At 45.4% G+C, this 22948-nt stretch overlaps 1 protein-coding gene across 4 annotated transcripts in view; it reads left to right on the forward strand.

Moving 5' to 3' along the window:
• RIPOR2 (RHO family interacting cell polarization regulator 2) overlaps positions 1-22948 on the forward strand; it is a 220218-nt gene that overhangs the window by 126008 nt on the left and 71262 nt on the right. Inside the window, exon 1 of one of the 4 annotated variants that reach the window (XM_055323299.1) lies at positions 3072-3256. The exons of the other annotated variants lie outside the window; for them this stretch is intronic. The gene's annotated coding sequence lies outside the window, so the exon portion shown is untranslated. Of the gene's footprint in view, positions 1-3071; positions 3257-22948 lie in introns of those variants that run through there. 4 annotated transcript variants of the gene reach the window in all.

Consider the following 22948-nt stretch of genomic DNA (forward strand, 5'->3'; position numbering starts at 1 on the left):
GAGGCCCTAGGATTAGTGTCCTTGTAAGAGAGCTGCCACCAGAGAGCTCACTCCCTCTCCTTATGCACGTGCACTGGGAAACACTGGGTGAGGATGTATCAAGAAGGCCACTGGCAAGCCAAGCTGGAAAGAGAGCCCTCACCAGAAACAAAGGCAGCCAGAATGTTGTTCCTGGATTTCCAGCACTGTGAGAAAATAAGTGTCTGTTCCGTAGGCTACCCAGTCTGTGGTATTCTTTAGAGCAGTCCCTGGAGGCTAATACAGTAGGAAATGGAAAGTCTACCATCCTCCAGGGTGATTATTAGGCCCTGCTTCTCCCTCCAGGATTTTTCTACATGGCCCTCCTTGCACTGATGCTAATCTGCGGTAGCTCTTTACCCCTTTCTTCCAAAATTTCTACTGCATATCTGTGCTTCTCTCCAGGTCTCCTTCTCCAGAGTAAGGTAAACAGATTTAAGATGTTCTAACGGTTCTGAGGTGAGAGAGCAGGGCAAGGGGTCTGGGAAAAACAGATAATAGCCTAGAGTATTTAAACTGGGTCTTGATGAATTTCCCATATTGGGAAATGGGCAAAGGCGATGCAGATGGATAATGGCTGGGGGTGGGGTTGACAAGGGAAGAAAAGGATCAAGTAAGAAGGAATGCTCTAGAACCACAGAGGGATTCATTCATCTTTCACTCAGTAGGTAGATACTTACCCCTTGCCCTGTGCTGGGGATACAGTATCTAAAGACAGAAATGGTCTCTGCCTGTCTGATCTCATGGTCCAGGGAAAGAGAGACAAGAAACAAGCAAAAAAGGCAAAAAAAAAAAAAAAAAAAAAAAGACCATTACAATTTACAATTAGTGCTCTAAAAGACATAGGGTTTTGAAAAAGAATAACTTTTGGGGAGGGTATACTCAATGGTGAGGATGGCCAAGGAAGACCTCTCTTCGCATGTTTACAGAATTGAAAGGAAGCCCCCGTGGTCAGAACTTAGTAAGAGGAGGACTGGGATCCCTGGGTGGTGCAGCGGTTTAGCACCAACTTCAGCCCAGGGCCTGATCCTGGAGACCCAGGATCGAATCCCACGTCGGGCTCCCGGTGCATGGAGCCTGCTTCTCCCTCTGCCTATGTCTCTGCCTCTCTCTCTCTCTCTCTCTCTCTCTCTCTGTGTGTGTGTGTGTGTGTGACTATCATAAATAAATAAAAATTAAAAAAAAAAAAAGAGGAGGAAGTGGGTCCTCAAGAGGCCAGAAGGGCTTTGGAGCATTAAAATGAAGTTTGGATTTATTCTCCAATAAATGGGGAATGCAGGGTTTTAAGCAGGAGGGTGACCACAATGTATTTATAGTCTAAAAGAGGAATCTTTCTGTATTGGTTATCTATTCCTGTGTAGCAAATGGTCACAAATGTAGCTGTTCAAAACAACACCATGGACAAGTTACATTGTCACTCTTGAATCTCAGTTTTCCCATCCATTATGGGAGTAATAACGCCTACTGCAGAATTATACTCAGGAATAAATGATCCCATGCTCATGAAGTATCTGCTCCAAAACCAAGGTTATAAGAAGACAGCCCATGAACTGTAGTGTTCAGCATAGCAGGGCCTGGCTCAAGCGAACCAACCTCACCAGGGACTGACGAATTGACAAGAATACCAATACTGAAAACATATGAAGAATAACTGGCCATGCAGCCTGGAATGTTCCTATCATATGGTTGACACATTTTCTCCTCTGAAAGGCATGCTTGCATGGGAAGACTGAGAAACAATTTTGTAAATTAAAAGGAGGACAAAGAGAGGTGCTGTCTTGAAAAACCAGAGGCTCAGACTGTTAGGGCACTCACTCATGCTGCCCTTCCTGGTCTCAAGCAGAGACCGGGGCTTGCTCTGGGAGGTCTTTCTAACACATAAAGCACACTCTGCTCCTGTTGTATCCTTAGGTGGGTTGTGACTGACTAGTTGTTAAGGCTATGTTTTTAGCTGTTCATATTCAGGGGCTGAGGATGCTGACCGTCCCCTGCCACAAGTGGATACAGGTGTTCCCATGTTGACACAGCCTCCTGTAATGTTCCCTTTGGGTCGTTGTCCAAGTTCATCAATTCTTACCAGTCCACTCACACAGTTACAGAATCCCAAGCTGGGTCATTGTGGAGGGTGGGAAGATATATTCACAGTACCATTTTATTTAACATATCCTAAATACACAATTTATTCAGTTTGGTGGCTTTATAGATTAGGAAACCCAAGCAGAGGAGACAGACATTCTCTGTCTAAGCAAGTGACAGAGACCTTTTCCCCGGGTCCTTAAGGATTCCCAGGCTCATACAGTGTCCACTCCAAAGGACCCTTGATGGGATGTGTTGTCAGACAGACCACACTTTCCCAAAGAAAAGCTTTATGTATAGCTCAAATCCACCAAAACCAAACCAAAACCAAACCAAAAAACCACACACACACACACACACACACACACACACACACACACACACACCCCAACTGTCTCTCCCTATCATTCCAAGATCTGTCCACCCGCACGGGCTCTAGTGGAGTGCCCGCACAGAGCAGATGTCCCAGGGGTGCTTTCCAGCACAACTCTTGCCTTGAACAACGAATTTCACCCCCTCCCCAACTACACGCGCGCGCGCACACACACTCACTCACACACACACACACACACGCGCGCACACACCGCCGCCGCCCCCGCCCGCCCGCGCAAGGTCTCCAAGGCAGAGCCTCCCTTCCGAATCCCCCGTCGTGGTGGACTCCCCTGGCCTCTCCCTCCAGGGCACTCTACCCCCAGCGCGGATTCCGCGGGTAACTCGGAAGCTGCCGCGGCGCCTGGGGCCGGGGGTCCGGGCGCGCCCGCGGTCAGCTGGAGGCCGAGCGCACGGCGCAGCCTCGGGACTTGGGCCGAAGGGACTGTCAAGCAGCTGCCTCCGCAGCCCCCTCCCGCTCCCGCGCCGCCGCCCGGCCCGCGGCCGCGCCCCCCGCCCCCCGCCCCCCGCCCCCCGCCTGCGCGCTCCCCTCGGCCCCGCCGGCCCTGCCGCTGCCCCCGCCCCCGCCACAGCTGCCGCGAGCCAACTCGGGAGGGCGGCCGGGGTCTGCGCGGGGACCCTGCTGCGCCCCGCGGCCTTTGTCCCCTCCCCCCGAGCTCGGCTGTCTGCATCGCCGGGGTGCGGGCTGCCGGGAAACAGCCTGGGCAGGAGGCTTGTACTCGCCGGACAGCCCAAGTGTCCCCTTATCATGCCAAGGAGCCTTCGTCTCTAGGTACGTGCACCTTCCGTGCGTTCTTGTTTTGCTACCGATTCCGCTTGCAGCCCGGGTGAGGGGCGTCCTGGGCGGGGGCGAGGTCGCAGGTTCGCAGCCGTGGGGCCGGGCGTCCTCGGCGTCCTGCGCCCCGGAGGCTCCGCGCGGGTGCCCACCGGGGAGGGCCGCCAAGTCGCCGCGCCGAAAGGGACACGCACTTGTGCAGGCGGTGAGCTGGGGGGCGCCCGGGAGCGCCGAGGGACGGGGCGCGACGTGGTCAGGAGCCCGCGGTCGGTCGTGCCCGGGCGGGATGGGGAGTGGGGGTCCCGGGGCGGCCCCGAGGCACACGCGCACCGGTGCGACCACCCGTGCTCCCGGGCGGGGGGGGGGGGCGGCGGCCTGCTGTCCCCCCAGCACCTCCGGCATTGTTCTCGGGGTGCGGGGTCCCGCTAGGGCAGGAGCTCGGGCTCCAGGGTCTCGCCTTGCCCGGAGACTTGGCTGTGAACCAGCCTCTTCCCCGCGTGTCTGAAATCCACGCAGGTGGGGGGGCGGGGGGCGAGATGACAATGGAGAGAAGAGTCGGGCGGACGCCGACCAGTGTCTGTAAGGATGGGGGGAGGGACGATGCACCCAAGGACAGGAGCACCCCGCAAGTTTCTGTGTCTTGGGAGGGGTCTCGTGTCACCACGAGAGACTGTGGCCTCCTCGCCTCCCCCCAGGGCAGGGGGAGCAGAGAGAGCAAGCCCGTTCACAGGGGAGCGAGTGCTGTCCGGAACTGCGCGAGCGCTGGCCATCCAGATGTGAAGGTGGCAGCAGCGCCCTGCGATCCCTGGTGCAAGTGGCAGCGCCCCGAGGGCCAGGAGAGCCGGTGGAAAACCGAGGGAGCCGGGCTGTTGCGGGGGCGGGGACTGCAGAGAGGGGTCTGGCGGATTACGAGGCTCGTCCCGGGGACACGCAAACGTACGTGTTGCTGGAGTGACCCAGGGGAAGTGTTTAAGCTTTTGATTGTGGGGCTCATGACAGTCTCAGGAAACATGTTGGGGCCGTCTTTCCTCCTGCTCCCTCCTTTTGCACGCTCAGATCCAGGCACCTGGTTGGAATCCTAGGACAGCCACCAACCATTGCCCCCATTCCCAGAGCACCAGCGGTTGGGCCTCTCTAGGGGACTGGGCTGGGCACCTGGGGTCCGCATCTGCCCCTTTGTTACCTGACACGCAATCATTTCTTCCTTTTTGTTTTCTCTTCGGTTTCTCTGGCTCTGAGAAGGTGCCCCCCCCCCCTGCCCCGTATTCGCTTATTCACCCCCTTCCTCTCAGCCTCCTTGGGCCAGTTCACCCAGGAGCACACACGATCCCGGCATTGTCTTCATCTCTCTGTTTGCCCGGTTGTCACAAGCAGGGGGCGTCCCCGTGAACCCTCTAAGAACCAGGATCACCAGGCTATTCTCCAGCGGTTAATTAGGAAGCATCCAGTAGCCTTCCCCTTCAGTAGGAACAAATTGCAGGGGTGTGTCTAGGCGGGGTAGGAGCAGTCAGGGTGGGGATGGGGAGGGCCTCCCCCCTCTTCACCACTTCTCTCAGCCCAGCCCTCAGGGTCAAGCCTCCTGTGCTCCTGCTAGGCTTGCCCTTCAGCTGAGAATCTGCCAAATTCTGGCCCTTCTCAGGGAAGGTAAAGCAAATGTCTGTTGTCCAAACATCTGAAAATGGGACCATTGGAGAATCAGCTCAGTAAACACGGGCTGCCTATATTGCTTTTCCAAAAGACCCCCCCACCAACTGGTGTCGCCTCACTCTTTCTCTGACACTCCAGTGTGAGATTTCCCTTTGCATATTTTATCCTTAGTATAAATATAAAGAAATACTAAGCCAGAGCAAGGAATAACTGCAAGCATCCACTAAGGACTTGCATAGCATTCTGAGTACCCAAACACAGATTCCAGAAATGGCAACCCTTCCTGTGGTTGACTGCAAAGTTAAATTCCTTCCAGCAGAAAAGAGACGCATCCCCTTTCACAGGTGACCTAGAGAAGCCAAAGGGGCTGGGAGGGAGCTATTTATGTCTATACATGTTGGTAGCTAATCTCGCATAAAAATTCCACTCTTTAGTATTGAAGTCCCTGGGTTTGGGGCCCTGCCTGTGACTGCCAGGTGTCCTCCCCTAAATCTGAGTCACTTCATGGAAACATCCCTACTATGGTAAAATCCCACAGCCCAGCTGTGATACCAACCACATGCCGACTTCTAAATGTAACCGAGTCACTTCTCTGTTATATTTTGGTTTAATTCACAGATTATTGGCTCATCTTTCAGTGTCAGAGACTAAAACCCAGACAAAGGCAGTTACGGAGAGTGAGCAGAGCAGCTTGCTCGTTTTATAATTAAGTGGCCAGATCCATCAGATCAGGCAAACAATAGTCCCTTGGGTTGAAGAGTTTGCAAACCAGTGTTTTATTTTACTGTTCATTGCATTCAGGGGGTTGGGGCAAAAAATAATAAAGCTGTTTTGTTTTCATTCTGAAAATAAGTCAGGAGACTAAAACCAGCTTCTTGCTTTTCTTGGGAGGAAGTGGTGGTAGAAGTGAAAGTCCATTTTATTGAACACAATGGGTGTTCCTTGGGGCTACAGCAGATTTGACTTTCCACTTGAGCTTCCTCTGCACTAGTGGTCTGAGCAGGGCCTCGTGCTTCTGAATAGCTTCTTGACCAACGTTATGTTCATCTGCCAAGCTGAACTCCATGAGCTAGAGGAGACAGACAGCTTGTGTTTGTGGCCATTCAACCAGAAAAGAATACCAGCTGAAAACAGACAAGCAAGGGAATTGGGGAGGGAGGTAGGGAGAGGAGGTATAGATAGGCCAGCAGCACATATAATTGGTTCCCCAAGGGCAAATCTGGATGTGGAATGGTGTCATAAAGCAGTTGTCATGTAAACACCCCACAATGTGATTATTAGAAAGATCTAATCAGAAAGGAAAATGATTATGATTATGGGCCTTTCTTTTTCTTTTTAAGTAGGCTCCACACCCAGCATGGAGCCCAACATGGGGCTTGAACTCATCACCCTGAGATCAAGACCTGAGCTGCGACCAAGTTTAACCAACTGAGTCACATACACACGCCCCCCCTTTTTCTTTAACAGTTTTATTTATTTGAGAGACAGAGAGAAAAGGGAGCATGAGCAGGAGGAAGGCAGAGGGAGATAGAGAAGCAGATTCCCTGCTGAGCAAGGAGTCTGAGCAAGGGGCTCTACCCCAGGACCTTGGGATCATGACCCGAGCCAAAGGCAGATGTTTAGCCAACGAGGCCACCTAGGCACCCCACTTCTTCTTCTTCTTTTTTAAGTAGAGTATATGCCTTTCATCTGGAGGGAGCCCTCCTCTGGCTCTTAATTCCCCTGCACTTTCAGAGTCATATCCTTGCAGGCGGTTTCTTGGGACAACATTCTACCCCTGAAAATGAAAACCTCACCATTGTCTACAGGCTAGCATTCAAGTTTATTCAACTGAACAAAAAAATCACTCGACACATTTATCTTTGATGAATTAATTTGGAAACACCCACACATCCTCTTCCCGGCTACCAAGTTCCTCTCTAGGTTAATGGCCAGGGTTTTTTTGGTCACAGTACACTCATCCCAATTTAGTTGGAAACATTCCCTAGAAATCAGAGATGTTTTTCTCAAGAGTTTTGCAGGCTTTCTAGAAAAGATCATTTTACATACGGTCCAATGCTGGGTTACCCTCCAGAGGAAGGAAACCCTGGACCCATTAGGAAAAGAAGCCACTCCAATTTATTTTATTGTGCATTGTTTACATGACACTGATGAGGACTGTGTGGAGGTGAATATTTTCACACCTTCATTACATTAATTAAAAAAGGAAATTAGATTTTTTTTTAAACAGTGAAAGCAAATGAGATGCAATGTGTCTGTGTTACGTTCCACAAGATCAAAACGAGCTCTCTGCTAGACCAAGGAGTGAGGAGCCTTAGACAAAGGGAATATTTTTCACACATTTAGCATTCTAAAATATAATATAGTGATTAACAATCATATTTATTTCTGAGGTGGATTTGAAGTTCAAGTCTGCAGTATTATGTAATGTAGGGAAGTACTATTTTTTTTTTTTTTTTTCATTTTAAGCCCTTGTTAGTATACTGAGCACTCTTCTAGGATCTGGCCAAAGTTAGATTTTTCATTCAATGTAAAAGTGTAAGATACTGATTCCAGGGAGTGCCCAGTCTGGAAAAGAAGTGGGGAAGACCCATTTGTGTTGAACAGGGTGCTGTCCACACATGTCCTGGGTACATCTGCTGCTGCAGCATAATTACTAATAGCTCCCTCTTTCACTCAGAATGTTCTGGGTTGGACAGCAAGTTACCTGGTCACCCTAGAAATAAGGAACATAGGTTTAGGTTAGAGGAAGGAGAAGGTGGTGATCGGAGTAGCAGGTGGAGATCTCATTCCTGAGGGTGTTGTAGGCATAGAGATGAATGGAAGGGAAAAGGGGAGATTCACCAGATGGGAAGAGTAGAGTAGAATGTCAGCTCCCTGAGGACACAAAGGCTCCATCTCCCTTGTTCCTGTATCCTCAGGGCTCGCGTGCTTGTGGCAAACAAGAGGCATCAAATAGTAGCTAACTGCCTGTGACTTAGCTTTAAGACCAAGACTGAAGGTGACAGAGCTCAGAACAGTGAGGAGGCATGCCTGGCAAAGGTCAGTTGGGAACAATTATGAAACGAGGCTATTAATAATGCTGAGAATGCTAAAACAAAGCTGACAGTGATCATTCCAAGAACCAGCCTATGTGCAGACAAACAATGTCCTGTAACTCTTTCTTGTATATGCCACTTATCTTTATTACCTCTAGCCTAGAGGTGCTCTCTTCCTTCTGCAGCAAATTGTCCAGAAGGAACTGAAGGAACAATGACCCCATTCTCTTCAAGCTTGTTTCCTTCTCTCCTGTCCTCTAGGAGGCTTTTTGGATGGGAGGCAAGGGCAGGGGCTTAGGGGGGAGGGGGTGCCTTAGAAATACAAAAACAACGCAGATGAACGAACAGAACACCTGCTTTTTTCCTTCTCCTAGCTGGAAGGAGTAAATTCAAAGTGACAGTTTCATGGAGCTAGTGCAATTCCCAAAGGGTTATTCCCAGTATAGCATTGGATTTCCCTGCTTTTTGCTACATATGAAGGCCTGGAGTCACATCACCTCGGCTTGAAGGACACCTTCTAATTAATGTGACACACACTAGGCTTCCTGCTGGTATGCAGAGGTTCAAGGTTAAGTGCTCTAAGTGAAGATTCCAGGACAATTACCAGCTGGTAACCCTTCAGTGGCAATGCCATACTTCTAGTTTATAAGGTTGTCGGTTCTAGTTTATAAGGTTTTAAGCCACTTTGGAACTATTCTTATATTTCCAAGTTCTAAGCTAATGTTGTGTTGTCTCAGGGATGCTTCATCCTCAGAAATAAGCAGAGCTTAGAAAAGAGAGAAAGGGACACATGCAGGGGGATAGCACTGAGAAGGTGCACCAGGGTTCAGGTGTAGACAGCAGAACCTACTCAGCAGAAAGGATGTAAAATAAAATGGCTGACAGAATTGTTGGGTCACACTCCTGGTGGGACTTTCCAGAACAACTTTAAAAGGCACATTGTGACATTGGGTCACTTATGAAGCCACTGCCTAAGCAATCATCAAGAAGCTGCCTGCGATTGGAGAAGTCACTGGCCCCAGTCACGGTCAGGAAGCAGCTAGTAAGGAAGCTGGCACAGAAAAAGCCAGGTGGTCCAGGAGGCTGCTTGCCAGCACTCACCATGGAGAAGCAGAAGCACAGCACGGCAGGCAAGATAAAGTCCACCTCCCCAAAGATATCCACATCCTCATCCCCAGAACCGCCGAATATGGGACTTTGCAACTGTAATAAAATCCAGTATCTTGAGATTATCCTGGATTCTCTAGGTGGGCCGGGTCTCATCACATGGGCCCCTCAAAGTGGAGGAGCTTTTCCACTGTGGTCATATGGCTACTGAAGAAGGCTAGGAGAGATATAACATGTCCTGCTTCGAAGATGGAAGCCAGGGGCCACACAGCAGGAATGTGGGTGGCCCCAGAAGCCAGGAAAACAACGAAATGGATTCTCTCCCTGAAGCCTCCAGAAGGGAACAAGGTGTGCTGAAACCTTGAGTTTAGCCAGTGGGGGACCCATGTCACACTTCTGATCTCTGGAACTGTAAGATAATAAATGTGTGTTGTCTTAAGCTGCTAAATTTGTAGTAATTTGTTACAGCAACCATAGGATACAGATACGTGCAGCCTCCCCATCCCTACTGCCTTCGAATCTCCTGCAAGTGTGCCTGGAGGAACCCCCCACGTGTCACACGTGGGATCCTGGCTGCAGGGCGTCTAGGAAATGTTGCTATGTGCTCCCAGAGCTTCAGTCGGAAGGTGTCTTACCCAGGCAGTTGGAGTGACGTCAGGTGCCAATCACGGATGTCCAGTGCAGCTGCCATGGAGAGCCGGGGGAGCCTGGGAAGCCATAAGCACCACACCCCTAAGCACCCTGCTCTAAGGGACTATAGCATGAGGCAGAACAGAAGTAGATGCCTGAGATTTTTTGGAAGTTTAGCAAGTGTTATTAAGTCATTCAAGCACAGAAGGGAGGAGAGAAGGCCTCAGAATAGCTGCGGATTTCCCAGACTAGAAGTTACCATCTGATTTGTTAGAGATCTTTGGCCGGATGGTATAAAGGAGAGATTGCACATAAGTTTCAGTGTCAAGGATAAATGTTGGTTTGCTATAGCTTAACTCTTAACTATATACAGTCAGTCTGTAGGGCAGATTATATTTTCCAAAGATGTCTTCAAGAGGATATCCATCCAGCATACCCTTCCTATAAAGTGACTTTGAGACTCTTTACAAGGAGAAATGAGGTCTATGAGTCTATGTTCCCTTCCCTCAAATTGTGACTCTTTATGCTAATAGAAAACATGACCTCCAAGGCTAGATAGGTCATAAAAAACAAATCAGCTTCTACTTTTTTGGCTAGAATGCTAGTAAGCTGTCTGACTTTCCCAAAGCTACTACACCTTGAGGAAGCCCACACTAGCTGAGCGCATACATAGGCTGGAGACTACAAGAAGAGAGAAAGATGCATGGCCAGCTCCTGGCTCCTCTCACCCTACTGCTCCACGTCGAGCCACCATTGGACTGCAAACCAGACCCTGAGCCAGAATAGTCCAGCAGAGAGCCTTTCCCAGTTCCTGACTCACTTGTTGTTTTAGGCCACTACATTTTGGGATGATTTATCACGCAGCAATAAATAACTGGATTGGCCCATACAGTCAGATGCAGAACAAAGGTCAATTAAAATCATCTTGTGCTATTCCTGTCACATTTCTTCACTCTGGAGAAATAGCATGGTAGCTGTCAGTAGTAGAATAACCAAATCAAAAGCCCACCTTCTCCTGTAGAATATCAGCCTAAGAAACTCATTCTTAAAATGCATATCTGAAATGTATATCTGAGGCACCTGAGTGTCTCAGTCGGTTAAGTGTCTGCCTTCAGCTCCAGTCCTGCTCTCAGGGTCCTGGGATCAAACCCCATGTCTAACTCCCTGCACAGCAGGGAGCCTGCTTCTCCCTCTCCTTCTGCCCCTCCCCCTGCTCATGCTCTCACTCTCAAATGAATAAATAAAAAATCTTTTAAAAAGTGTATATCTGAAGCAAACCATCACAACTTTGTTTGTTTGTTTGGTTTGTTTGTTTTCATAGAACTGGTAGCAGTGAATGGTTTCAAACTACCTAATCCAACATGTGAATAAGCAAGAATCCAAATAACTTCTATTTATTTATTTTTTACGTTTATTTATTTATTTATTTACTTATTTATTTATTTATTTATTTATTTATTTATTTAAGTAATTTTGATGCCCAACAAGGGGCTTAAACTCATGACCCCAAGAACAAGAGCCGCAAGCTCCTCTGACGCAGAGCCAGCCAGGCGTAACTCCCCTCCAAATAACTTCTTTTTAAAGTAGAGCTGCCTCAGTGTGTCCCTTAAAAGTGCTGCAAACCTTGACCTGGGGGAGTCCTCAAATTGAGGACCCACTGGGGAGGTGGGCAACAAGAGACAAAATAGTAGCTGGCTGGCCCACAGGGACCTGGGCCCCAAGGTGCAGTCAGACACGCTGGAGCCTGTTCTCTCTGCAGGCTGATTGCTTTTTTTTGTTTTCCTACCACTTCTTTTCTGTGCAAGCCTCCTTCCCTGATACCTTAAGTTTATTGTTCCCAAAGTCCAAGTTCAAGACCCCCTTGATACTAGAATGTGGTCATACATTAGTCCAGGTGATATGGCCATGTGGTCTGTGGATGTTTGCAGTTTTCAACAGCTTTTGTCACATCGTGTCCAACTGAAACCACGGACCCCTGTGACATAGAAGGACTCCCAGTAACTCCCATAGAAGGACTTCCCACTCCCCAGAGTGGGAAACAGAATGGAAAGATGAAGCAGCTTGTCTGAGATCACAGTGCTGGTGTGCATAAGGGGCTGGGTCGGCACTGAGTGTCTCCACTCCTCATATGGGGCCTGTCAGCCTCAGAATATCCACTCAGCTGGCCTCTGTGGCACAAACAATGTTAAGCTAGAGAGAGGGAGAAGTGATTTGTTCTGCTTGCCCACCACGTTCAATCACCAAGATATGGGTTATTTGAATCCAAATTACCTAAGAGCCTGAAGTCTGATTATTTTCTCTAATTACCTAAATACTTTCCATTTGATACTGTATTTTGCAAGTAAACAGTGCCCCTAAAATGACACAAGAAGGGTCAGGAACTGCTCCCGTTTCAGGCTCCCATGACATTTCAAAAAAAGTTTGACCTTTGAGTTTTGTCATAATGATCTTTGGCCTAAAATAGGGTAGAAATGACATGGGCTGTTTCTTTTTCAAGGGTTTGGTTTTTTGTTTTGTTTTGTTTTGTCTTAAAGATCCTCAGTGTGTGTTTCTTCACATTAAGATATTTTCCAGATGTAATATTTTTTGGCTCTGATGGTTGCAAAGTGATTCTTTCCCCAACTGATGGAAGAGACCAGCCAAAGCAGAAGGAGGCTAAGGGGCTGCATTAACTCAAGATGCTTCTGTGTATCTGAAGTATAGTTATTGAGCTCGAGGTACTGAAAAAAACATATTGAAGAAAGGTGTAGCTTTGGACTTATGGAACTAGTTCCATCCTTTACAATCTAGCGGGGGAGGAATAGACCCCAGTAGACCTTGCACACATAGATTCTGCATACAGCAAAAAGGACCCTCCCTCCATCATTTCCCTGTAGGTGAATCACGTGTGGCACAGGCCTTCCTGGGCACAGAAGTGTCTGAAGTCATTACAGTTTTTAAAAATAAATGCAAAATCTGAATTACAGATGAGGGTACAGGTATGTCACATTGCATGTTGACATAAGGCCCCCTTGCATCATGAAACACCCAATCTAAATAAAAACATTTTCTGTAATAGTAATCATAATAATAATAGCTACCACTTAATGGCATTTCCAGTGTGTCAGGCACCTGTGTCAATTTCCTGAGTCCTCATAAGGACCTAAGGTCATTCCCATTATCATCTCCAGTTTATAGATGAGAGACATGAGGCCCAACAAGACTCATAAAAGCAGAGCACAGTTTTAAACCCGGGCTATCTGGCATCAGAGTCTGGGCTGTGTCTATAGATGTAAATACATAAAGACCCCAAATTCACAGTTCCCACAGGAACTCTCAGTTGGTAGCATGCTCAGGAAGCCCGAGTCTCCCAACATAACAGCAGGACTGTCATTGCCAGATCACCTGGCATAGCCAGATCACCTGGCATTGCCAGATCACCATGACAGTCCTCAAAGACTGTCCATGCATTTCTCAGGCTGAGGTTCTCAGTTCCTACCAAGACATTAACCAGACTTCTCGAGATTCTCCTGTAATCACTGGGAAGCTTTTTCACATTGTCCAGCCAAAAGGTTCAGGATTCCAGTTAGGTGAGCAGCGTGTCTGAACAGGTGCCCAACAGAGAGAGGGGACTGGTACAATCCTCCGAGTAGACCATGCACCCTGATAAATCCCACCTTGTCATTGACAAGCCTCCTTTCTCATTGTACATGACTGACCCTCCCGATGCCCCAGAGATCTGAGCTGCTCCAAAAAGGTGGAGGGAAATAGAGAAAAAGTAAAGGAAAAAAGGGATCAGTCATTCCTTTTCATAAACACTATTATTGTCTGATCCACGCCCACATGTAAGGTATCCCCTGATCAGTTTTGTGTTAGTTATCATATGGGTGAAACCAGGATTGTGGTTAATTCATGCAGTTTTAATTTATGCATGAGAAAATTATATGGGGTAATTACCTGTGGTTGAAGAAAAATAAATCATGTCAGATCTGCTCAATCCTTGCATGGTTTGCCCCTCCATCTCTCTTTCAGAAAACATTCAACGCGGTAAGCAGTGTGTGCGATATGCAAATTTGCATGGGTTCTCCCTTTGATGTGCATCACCAATAGAGTCCTCAGGTTCGGACTGACCGGACTTCAATATCATTCCCAGGACAATAGCTTTCATGTACTGACTTAACTCCTGGTTCATCTTTTCCAGAAGTGCCCATTGTTCAAGTCTGTGTGAGATAAATTATCTTCACAGGCCATGTGTTAGCTGGAGGGTAATTTCTTTTGTGGGAATAATTCAACGAGAAGGATGATGATTTCCTTTGTTGACAATGATGGGGGATTTATAGTTGTGATCACTGGCTTCCATGCTGTCTCCGAACCCCTGTGATTCAGTGGCTCCCAAAAACTAAAAGTGAAACCAGCAGCTAAAACAAATGATGGGGCATTGAGTGGACAGGGATGGAAATATCCTTGTGACTTTTGCCAAGTAATAAATGGTTTGAACTCATCTATAAGGATGCAGAGAAGAATAAGACTTGGTGAAGGTTTGCTTAATAAATTATACTCTGTGACTTTTTGAACATTTGAGGCAGACTACAATAATGTACAGTTTAAAAAAAGAATTAATATTCGTGCTACAATTGAACTGTGAGTTTTGTCCTGAACTTCCTTGAAGCCAGGTGAAAGGGAGTCTGTGGTAGATTATCACTTCTGTTATTGCTGTCAAAAAGATGGACATACAAAGCACAGCAGTTCCTCAGAGGGCAGATTCCCCTGGGAATGAACCATAAAAGAAATGTCTTATGTGGGAACTTATATATATCCCTGCTGGGAGCCTGATGCAGGACTCGATCCCAGGACCTCGGGATCATAACCTGAGCCAAAGGCAGATGCTCAACCACTGAACGACCCAGGTCCCCTTCACTCTTATTTTCTTATTCCTCCACAAGATTCCCCTAGAGAGAAACGAACAAGGGGTAGTGGAAGGGGAGGTGGGTGGAGGGATGGAGTGATTGGGTGACGGGCACTGAGGAGCACTTGACGGGATGAGCACTGGGTGTTATACTATATGTTGGCAAATCGAACTCCAATAAAAAAAATATACAAAAAAAAAAAGATTCCCCTAGAGATTGAAAAGGAGCAATCAAAGGCCAGTTCATGAAGAGAAAAAGAACATGAATATTTGGCCCTCAATTGCTATTGTTTAGAAAACAATGATCCTACTTTTCTAAGGCAAGGTTATATGCCCTAATCAGATGTTGTCTTCAGGGGCAGTTAAGCATGACTCACTCCTTGCCCACCACCCCACATCCCTCTCCCAGGGGAGCCCAGCTCAATTGAGTCACAATTCCGTAATAATCTGGTTACTGTGCCAGAATTTCTCACTTGAGATCTTAGGTTCTAGCAAAACCAACTTGATTAGCAAAATAAATAGATCATAAAAAAATAAAACTCTTGTTTAGGTAAGACCATTAGTGTTTTTATTCTTGATTTTGATGAAGATGACAATGATGGGGATGATGATAGTGGTGATTGTAACGATGGTGACAGGCATTATTTTCACTGCGTATATACTTTGCTTTACAAGCATGATGTCCCTCAATCCTCATAAAGACTTTAAGACATAAATGTTATTATCCGCATTTTACAGAAGAGAAAACCATTGTCCCAAGGTCAATGTCTCAAGGAGGAGATGCACACCTGTTGTGTGACTGCAGACTGATTCTGTAACCACATACCACACAACTTGATGGGTCTTCATGTGCATGTACATGTTCAAGCTTCTAGATCCTCCTGCTTCCTTATTCTTACTTGCTCCTTTCTCTGCCCCTAACAAAGCCCTGGCTATAGGATCCTCTAAAATTCTGTATAACTTGAGACCCTGTATTGACTACAGCTTCAATGGCATGAAATTACTGAGTCCACTCTCAGGAAGCAAGTAATACTTGCAGGTACAACATTTATATGTGCTCTTCATCTGCTAGGATGAATGCTCTTACATAAATCATTGACTCCAGAAGTACTAACAGAAACATAACTGTAAAGGTAATACTGCCCTTTCTTGTTGGGGATATTAATTGTGGCACACAATATAATCTGGAATCCAGCTCTGGAGGATGGCAGAAGACTAGGATATGGTGACTGACTGTGTCTAGCCACCTATCCACATGGTTGCCCCCTTTCCTCATCACCCTGAGTACCCTAGGCTGAACAGTTGGAGGGCATCTGCTCTTGGGTCTGGAACACCCACACTGCTAACTCAGAAACAGTAGAGCCATCCTGCCAAATGATATATTTTTTGATGCATAGAAAAATTCTATCCCTCCACTGGTTCAAGATACACTCTTATGTGAATTCATGTCATTTTTGAAAGACATTTTGAAAGTTCACATTTTGAATTGTGCTCATCCTATTTGATTGTACTCAACACCCACATTCAATGTTCTCTGTACTTTCAATTCCAAAGTCTGAGAAGAGGTTTGAGAAACATACAGTGTGGATGACATCCTTCAAAAAAGAAAACGTTCAGAGCAGCTGATTGTCTGGAGGACAGTCACCGAAAAACTATCAAATCATACCATAGAAAATCAACTCTTAAAAATGCCTGTTTAGGGGTAAAATATCCTAGCATCCTGTACCGTATTTAATACCAACTGCATTTTTAAAAAAAGATATTATTGTTAAGTAATCTCAACACCCAATGTGGGACCCAAACTCATGACCCTGAGATCCAGAGTCATGTGGTCTACTGACTGAGCTGGCCAGGCACCTCCCAACTGTATTTTTTAAATAGGAAAGTCAACTGTTCTTGATTCCCCCTGCATATATTATATAGTCTCTATCACTAAAGATTAGCTCAGTTTGGTAATTCAATTTTCAAGAGATTAGAGAATGCACAGGACCCAGGTAAATTATAAAACTCATGAAATCAACTCCTGTGAAGACTTTCTCCTCTGGGAGATGCATAGGGAGTCTCAACCCAGGCCATATTAAACTAAAAATGACTTGATAATACATTTTCATCACCATTACGATAAAAATAGCAAATGCTTATTCACTCTTCTGAGCACTTGATATTCGTTGACCTATTTACTCTTCACAGCAACCTGTGAGCTTGGGCTTTTTTGTCATTCCCCACTTTATAGGTAAGGTCACTGAGGTCTGGGGAGGTTAAGCAACCTGTCAAGGCTGCACATATAAAGTGGTCCTGCTAGCCACAAACCCAGGCAGGCTGAGTTCTGTCCCAATATCCCTGAGATAGAAGGCATTACTTTTTTTTTTTTTTTAAGAGAGAGAGAGTGAGTAGAGTGGGAGGAGGGCCAGAGGGAGAGAGAAATCCGGAAGCAGATTCCCTGCTGAGCATGAGGCCCATGGGAGGCTTGATCTCATGACCCTGGGATCATGACCTGAGCTGAAATCAAGAGCCAGATGTTCAACCAACTGAGCCACCCTAGGACCCCCAAGAAGGCATTACTTTTAAGTCTTCACAAGAATGGAAAAGTTTTTCTTTTAAATTCATAGATTCCCAGAGCCATTCCCTTTTTCTGTCATTCAGTAAAGATACAATTATATCCTATTTTTCTGGTGAAGACTTGCAAATCCTTTTTTAATATTTTTATAGTGGAATTGGAATCATGTAACCAGAGACCCATTGATGACTTAATTTTTTTAGATATTGAATGAATGGAATGGAGATATGATCAGTGATCACTGCATACCATGTGCACAGAGAAAATGCAAATCCTGGGAAGATTTTTTAAAAAGTACCCAGGCCCCACCCAGATCAGCTAAATAGAAATCTCTGGGGATAAGGCTCAGATAGTGGCACTTTTAAAAAGCTCTCTAAGTAAATAATAATAACAATAACAACAATACTACTACTAATAATAATAATAATAAAAAGCTCTCCAGGTGACTCTAATATGCAGCCAGGTTTGGGAACTTCTAAATTAGGTGTTGCAATAAATTGGGCTTTTTCTAGAGGTTATTGATAGTTATAGCAATAGGAAGCTACAGAGGCTGGGATGTAGGTTAAATATTTATTTCAGTGTAGCAGATGTTTTCAAATAAACCAAATAACTGAGTTGTTAACAGTGGTCATGATTTTCTGGATTTAACCATAAAAGTATAAGGTACAGGGAAGGCATTACCTCTGAGTGGCAAAGATTGCCTATTTATTTTTGTTGAATCTAAAATGCTGTCATAGGGATCCCTGGGTGGCACAGCGGTTTGGCGCCTGCCTTTGGCCCAGGGCGCGATCCTGGAGACCCGGGATCGAATCCCACATCGGGCTCCCGGCTCATGGAGCCTGCTTCTCCCTCTGCCTGTGTTTCTGCCTCTCTCTGTCTCTCTCTCTCTCTCTCTCTCTCTCTATCATACATAAATAAAAAAATTTAAAAAAAAGATTTAAAAAAATAAAAAATAAAATAAAATGCTGTCATAGCACGAATGGGTGGCTCAGTCAGTTAGGCATCTGCCTTTGGCTCAGGTCATGATCTCAGGGCCCTGATCAGTGGGGACCCTGCTTCTCCCTCTCCCTCTGCATTTCCCCCTGCTTGTGCTTGCTAGCTCTCACTCTGTCTCAAAAAAATAAAGAAAATCTTTTTTTTTTAATGCAGTCATTATCGTTACACTGTGTTGTTAACCCATAATGAACATACTGTTGTGGGAATGGTTATAAAATAAGAAAGTACACTGTGAGCAGACTAATAGACTAGTATCAACCATTCCTCCTGAGCCATCTGAATACCTGATGACTACCGATGGGTGATGCTTGTGGGGCACCCTGAACACCGACCATCCTCTACTCCAGGTTGATGGGAAGTCATGTTAAGAAATAAGCAAAGTGGATCCCTGGGTGGCGCGGCGGTTTGGCGCCTGCCTTTGGCCCAGGGCGCGATCCTGGCGACCCGGGATCGAATCCCACATCGGGCTCCCGATGCATGGAGCCTGCTTCTCTCTCTGCCCCCCTCTCTCTCTCTCTCTCTCTCTGTGACTATCATAAATAAATTTAAAAAATAAAAATTAAAAAAAAATTTATAAAAAAAAAAGAAATAGGCAAAGAATACTAGGGGAGGATTTCCGCCTTCTCAGCTGAAGGGAAATAGAGTTGGGTGGACACAAGACCACATCTGGGAGGTAGACACTCAGATTCTAGTTCCGGGTCTTCCAACAGTCTTGTGGAATGGTGGCCCACGGGGCAGTTTCCTTCCCTATGCAGCAGGAATCGTGACAACTATCATTACCTGATAGGGCTGCAGTGGGATATAGAGTGGCTGTCAAAGCATTTGGAAAGAGGAATCTGCAAACCTAAAATGTTATTACCAATCTCCTCTTTGGGGCCCTGAGGCACTGCTAGAGACACATATGGCTGCTTAGCCACGGGAAGGTGAACCATTCCATTTTCATGTCCAAAGGGTCACTTATTCTAAGGTCTTCTTAATTTAGCACCTGCTACTACAGTCTTTAGAAAGAAGCTCCATTTGCTGGAAAAGGTGTCTCTGTAAATTGACTTGAATGTTTACCTTCCCTACACAGAGATTATTTCAATTTTTTTTGTTTTTGCATAGCTCTTATTACCCAGTCCCACGCCCAGTCCCAGTTTGCTTTATGCATTTGTCTCTGCATGTTCTGACTGCCTTCCACCTCCTGTCCCCTCGTCTATGATAAAAGTCTCACAGTACTCCCGGAAGCTTCTCTCTCTCAATCCAGAGAATGGAGTAAAAATCTGAGGCTCCCAGGGACGTCTGGGTGGCTCAGCGGTTGAGCGTCTGCCTTCAGCTCAGGGCGTGATCCCGGAGTACTGGGATCGAGTCCCGCATCAGGTTCCCTGCATGAAGCCTGCTTCTCCCTCTGCCTGTGTCTCTGCCTCTCTCTCTCTCTCTCTGTGTGTCTCTCATGAATAAATAAATAAAATCTTAAAAAAAAATCTGAGGCCCCCTGACCACACAACTCCCTTTCTGTTGGCCTATTCCACGCCTAGGAGACATGGTTCAAGTTTAGAGTTCCTGTGTTTACACAGATGTTGGCCTGAGTACAGTGGAAAATTAGGTGGATTTGGAACCTAAAGCCAGTTAATTTGACCATCAGTGTGGTCAAATTATAAATTTCTTGTTTGCTTTGAAGTGGGATAGAGTAGACCCACCAAGCTAAAAGGCCAAACAAAATCTTCTCTTTCTAGAGAAAATAGACAAATTTTCCTTCTCTTTTTTTTTTAAATTTTCCTTCTCGATGACCTCATCTTTATCTGCACCAGCATCTGAGCAACACAAGGCTTATCCTGCTTTGCATCCATCTTGCATTCAACATTCTTCCATTTACTGTGTCCTGAAGTGCTCCATAAATGGGGGGAAAGTTAAGAATCACAGTCTCCAAAGTCATCCTTGCCAGCTTTATGTTAGATGAGTGTCCTCATACCCATATGCTACTTGGGATTGTCTTATTTTTCCAGTACTGGGCTAGTAGACACCCAATAAATTATTAAAATATTCAATAAATAGACTTAATAGAGCAAATGGAATAATAAATAGATTCCTAAATAAATAGATTCCTGACTACCCATCCCCCAGTTGCAACTGTTGTCAAGAATTTGCCACACCTGCTCCACCTATCCCTTTTGTTATTGTGGTTGAAGCATTTTATTTACTTTTTTGTTTTATTTTTTAAATTTAAATTCAATTAGTTAACATATAATGTATTATTGGTTTCAGAGGTAGAGGTCAGTGATTCATCAGTCTTACATAATATCTAGTGCTCATTACATCATGTGTCCTCCTTAATGTCCATCACCCAGTTACCCCATCTCCCTTTTATTTATTATTATTTTTAATTTATTTATGAGAGACACAGAGAGAGAAAAGCAGAGACACAGGCAGAGGGAGAAGCAGGCTCCATGCGGGGAGCCCAATGTGGGACTCAATCCTGGGACTCCAGGATCATGCCCTAGGCCAAAGGCAGGCGCTAAATTGCTGAGCCACCCAGGGATTCCTCCCCCACCCCCCCATCTCCCTTTTAAAGCAAATCTAGACATTAGGTCGTTTCACTCCTATACCCTTTGGTGTGCATCTCAAAAAGTATGGACATTTTCTTACATAACCCTTATTCCATTTCATACCTAAACAATTGGCAATTGTTCTTATTAATATCTATTTCATATTAATATGGCCCAAGGGTCTCAAAAACTACCTTTGTTCTGTTGGTTTGTCATCGTGATCCAAATAGGATTCACACATTGCATCTCGTTGGTATGTCTGTTGAGTCTCTTGTTGTCTTTCTCCCTTCTCTTTTTCCCCTGAAAGAAATTATTTGATCAGTAAGGAGTCTGGGGTCCTGCAAAGTGGTACCAGGGAAGTCTGTTCCCTGTTCTATTTCTCCGAGGCTGTCCAAAGAATCATCAGCTCTCATTCTGTTTATAATTTTTGCCCAGCCTGTTGGGATGGGGAGGATAGAGGCAGTGGGTAGGGACCCAAGAAGATGAGTGACAACCACTTTCTTACCAGAGAACCAGAGAAAAAATTTAAAAGACAAGGGCTGACAGATGGCCAAGCATTGCAGAGTGAGATCTGAGTCCCAGAAAACTAAAAGTAGTTCTTCACACAGTTCTTTTTTTTTTTTACGGTAATGACAATATATACACCTATTGAATAACCACTGTATGTCATATACTTTAGGTTTACTTTGCATAAAATAGCTCATTTGTTCTTAAAACAGTTTTATGGGGTCCTCACATAGTTCTGGTATGACTCAGAGAATGGAGTGAATTCTGTGAGTGATAACAGGAAAAGTCTAGGAAAGAGCAGAATTTCAAGCTGGTGAGAGGGGTTGGTGGAAAGGTACATTAGGGAAGACAGGTGGTCATGGGAAAAGTCTTCCAACCTCTCATTTTCCAGCTCTATAAACGTGGATCTGGAGTGCCTGGGTGGCTTCATCGGTTAAGTGTCTGACTATTGGTTTCAGCTCAGGTCATGATCTCAGGCTCCTGGAATGGAGCCCTGTGTCAGGCTCTGCATTCAGCGGGAAGTCCGCTTGTCCCTCTCCCTCCTACTCTCCTCCTCCTCACGCTCTCTCTCTCTCTCTCTCTCTCTCTCAAATAAATAAATAAATAACCTTTTTTAAAAAATGAATCTGACCCCCTCTAGGTAAATTGGCTCAGGACAGTGAATGGACAAAAGGGATTATTGATAGCTAAGAGTGGAAGTTAACTTACTAGCTTGAGAGAGCTCCATGTGTTCATAGACCTCATGTGGGCACTTGACAGGGGAAGCATCCTGAACAGTGCCTTTGGGCTCAGAATCCAAGTAATATAGCATTTCACACATGTACAAATCATCCTATAATGTATTCTTTTGTCCTTCATGTTAGAAATTTACCATCTGTTGAAGGATCCAGTTCTTTGGTGTGGGTCTTTCTTTCGTAGAAAGAAGCCATGAACATTTGTTCTTTCTTTGTGCTAAATTGTACTTTAAGCTAAGGATTAGATGCTTCATTGCTGTTTTTACAGCTTCAAATCTTTTGGACAAAGCAAGGGATAGTATGAAATTACTAACCACTCTTGCTATACCATAAAAAGGAACATGATTCTGCCTTGTTGACAATCTGGCTACACCTAAATGCTTTGCATTCTGATTATAAATTATTTGTTTTTGGCAACCAAAAATAACTCAGCAGATGTTATTCACATGGCCACCTTCTTGGTATGCAGCAGCAAGGGCCAGTAATGAAACCACTATCCTTATTATAGCTGTTTAATTTGCCAAAATTACCATGCAGAGAACATGTGTCCAGAGAACAAATCTGAAAAGCCACTCAACTTTGAAGCTACTGGCAGATGATGGCGCATTCGTACACACACTTACTCTGCTAGAATCCCAGAATAACTTTTTAACATTAAGTTCTTCCAAAATGAATCCATCAGAATAGTTTACTTCAGCTGTACTTTGTTTAGTCATAATTCATAAAAAGCACCTAAGATTAAGAGAGACCACAGTAAAGTTATCAGAGGAATGTACTTCAGGGCAGGGAGAAATCAACATGACAGATCAATTTCTCCCTATAATTCGTAATAACTGGAAAATGTCAATATCCAGCTAGTTCTTGTCCATGGCAAAAACATTTTTCTATTTGTAGGCTGCTTTAAGGAAAATTATAAAGTTTAACTAACATTTGTACACTTTCATCAGACTATAGGGTGAGCACAACAAGTCATTGGTTCGTGTAACAGGTTCACTCCAACACCAATATCCCTCTCATTTATTAAATTTTCATATTACATCTGTGTTATGAGAAGTCTTTCTAT

Source organism: Nyctereutes procyonoides, unplaced genomic scaffold (assembly GCF_905146905.1).
Source record: "Nyctereutes procyonoides isolate TBG_1078 unplaced genomic scaffold, NYPRO_anot_genome, whole genome shotgun sequence".
In the NCBI taxonomy this organism is placed as follows: Eukaryota; Metazoa; Chordata; class Mammalia; order Carnivora; family Canidae; genus Nyctereutes; species Nyctereutes procyonoides.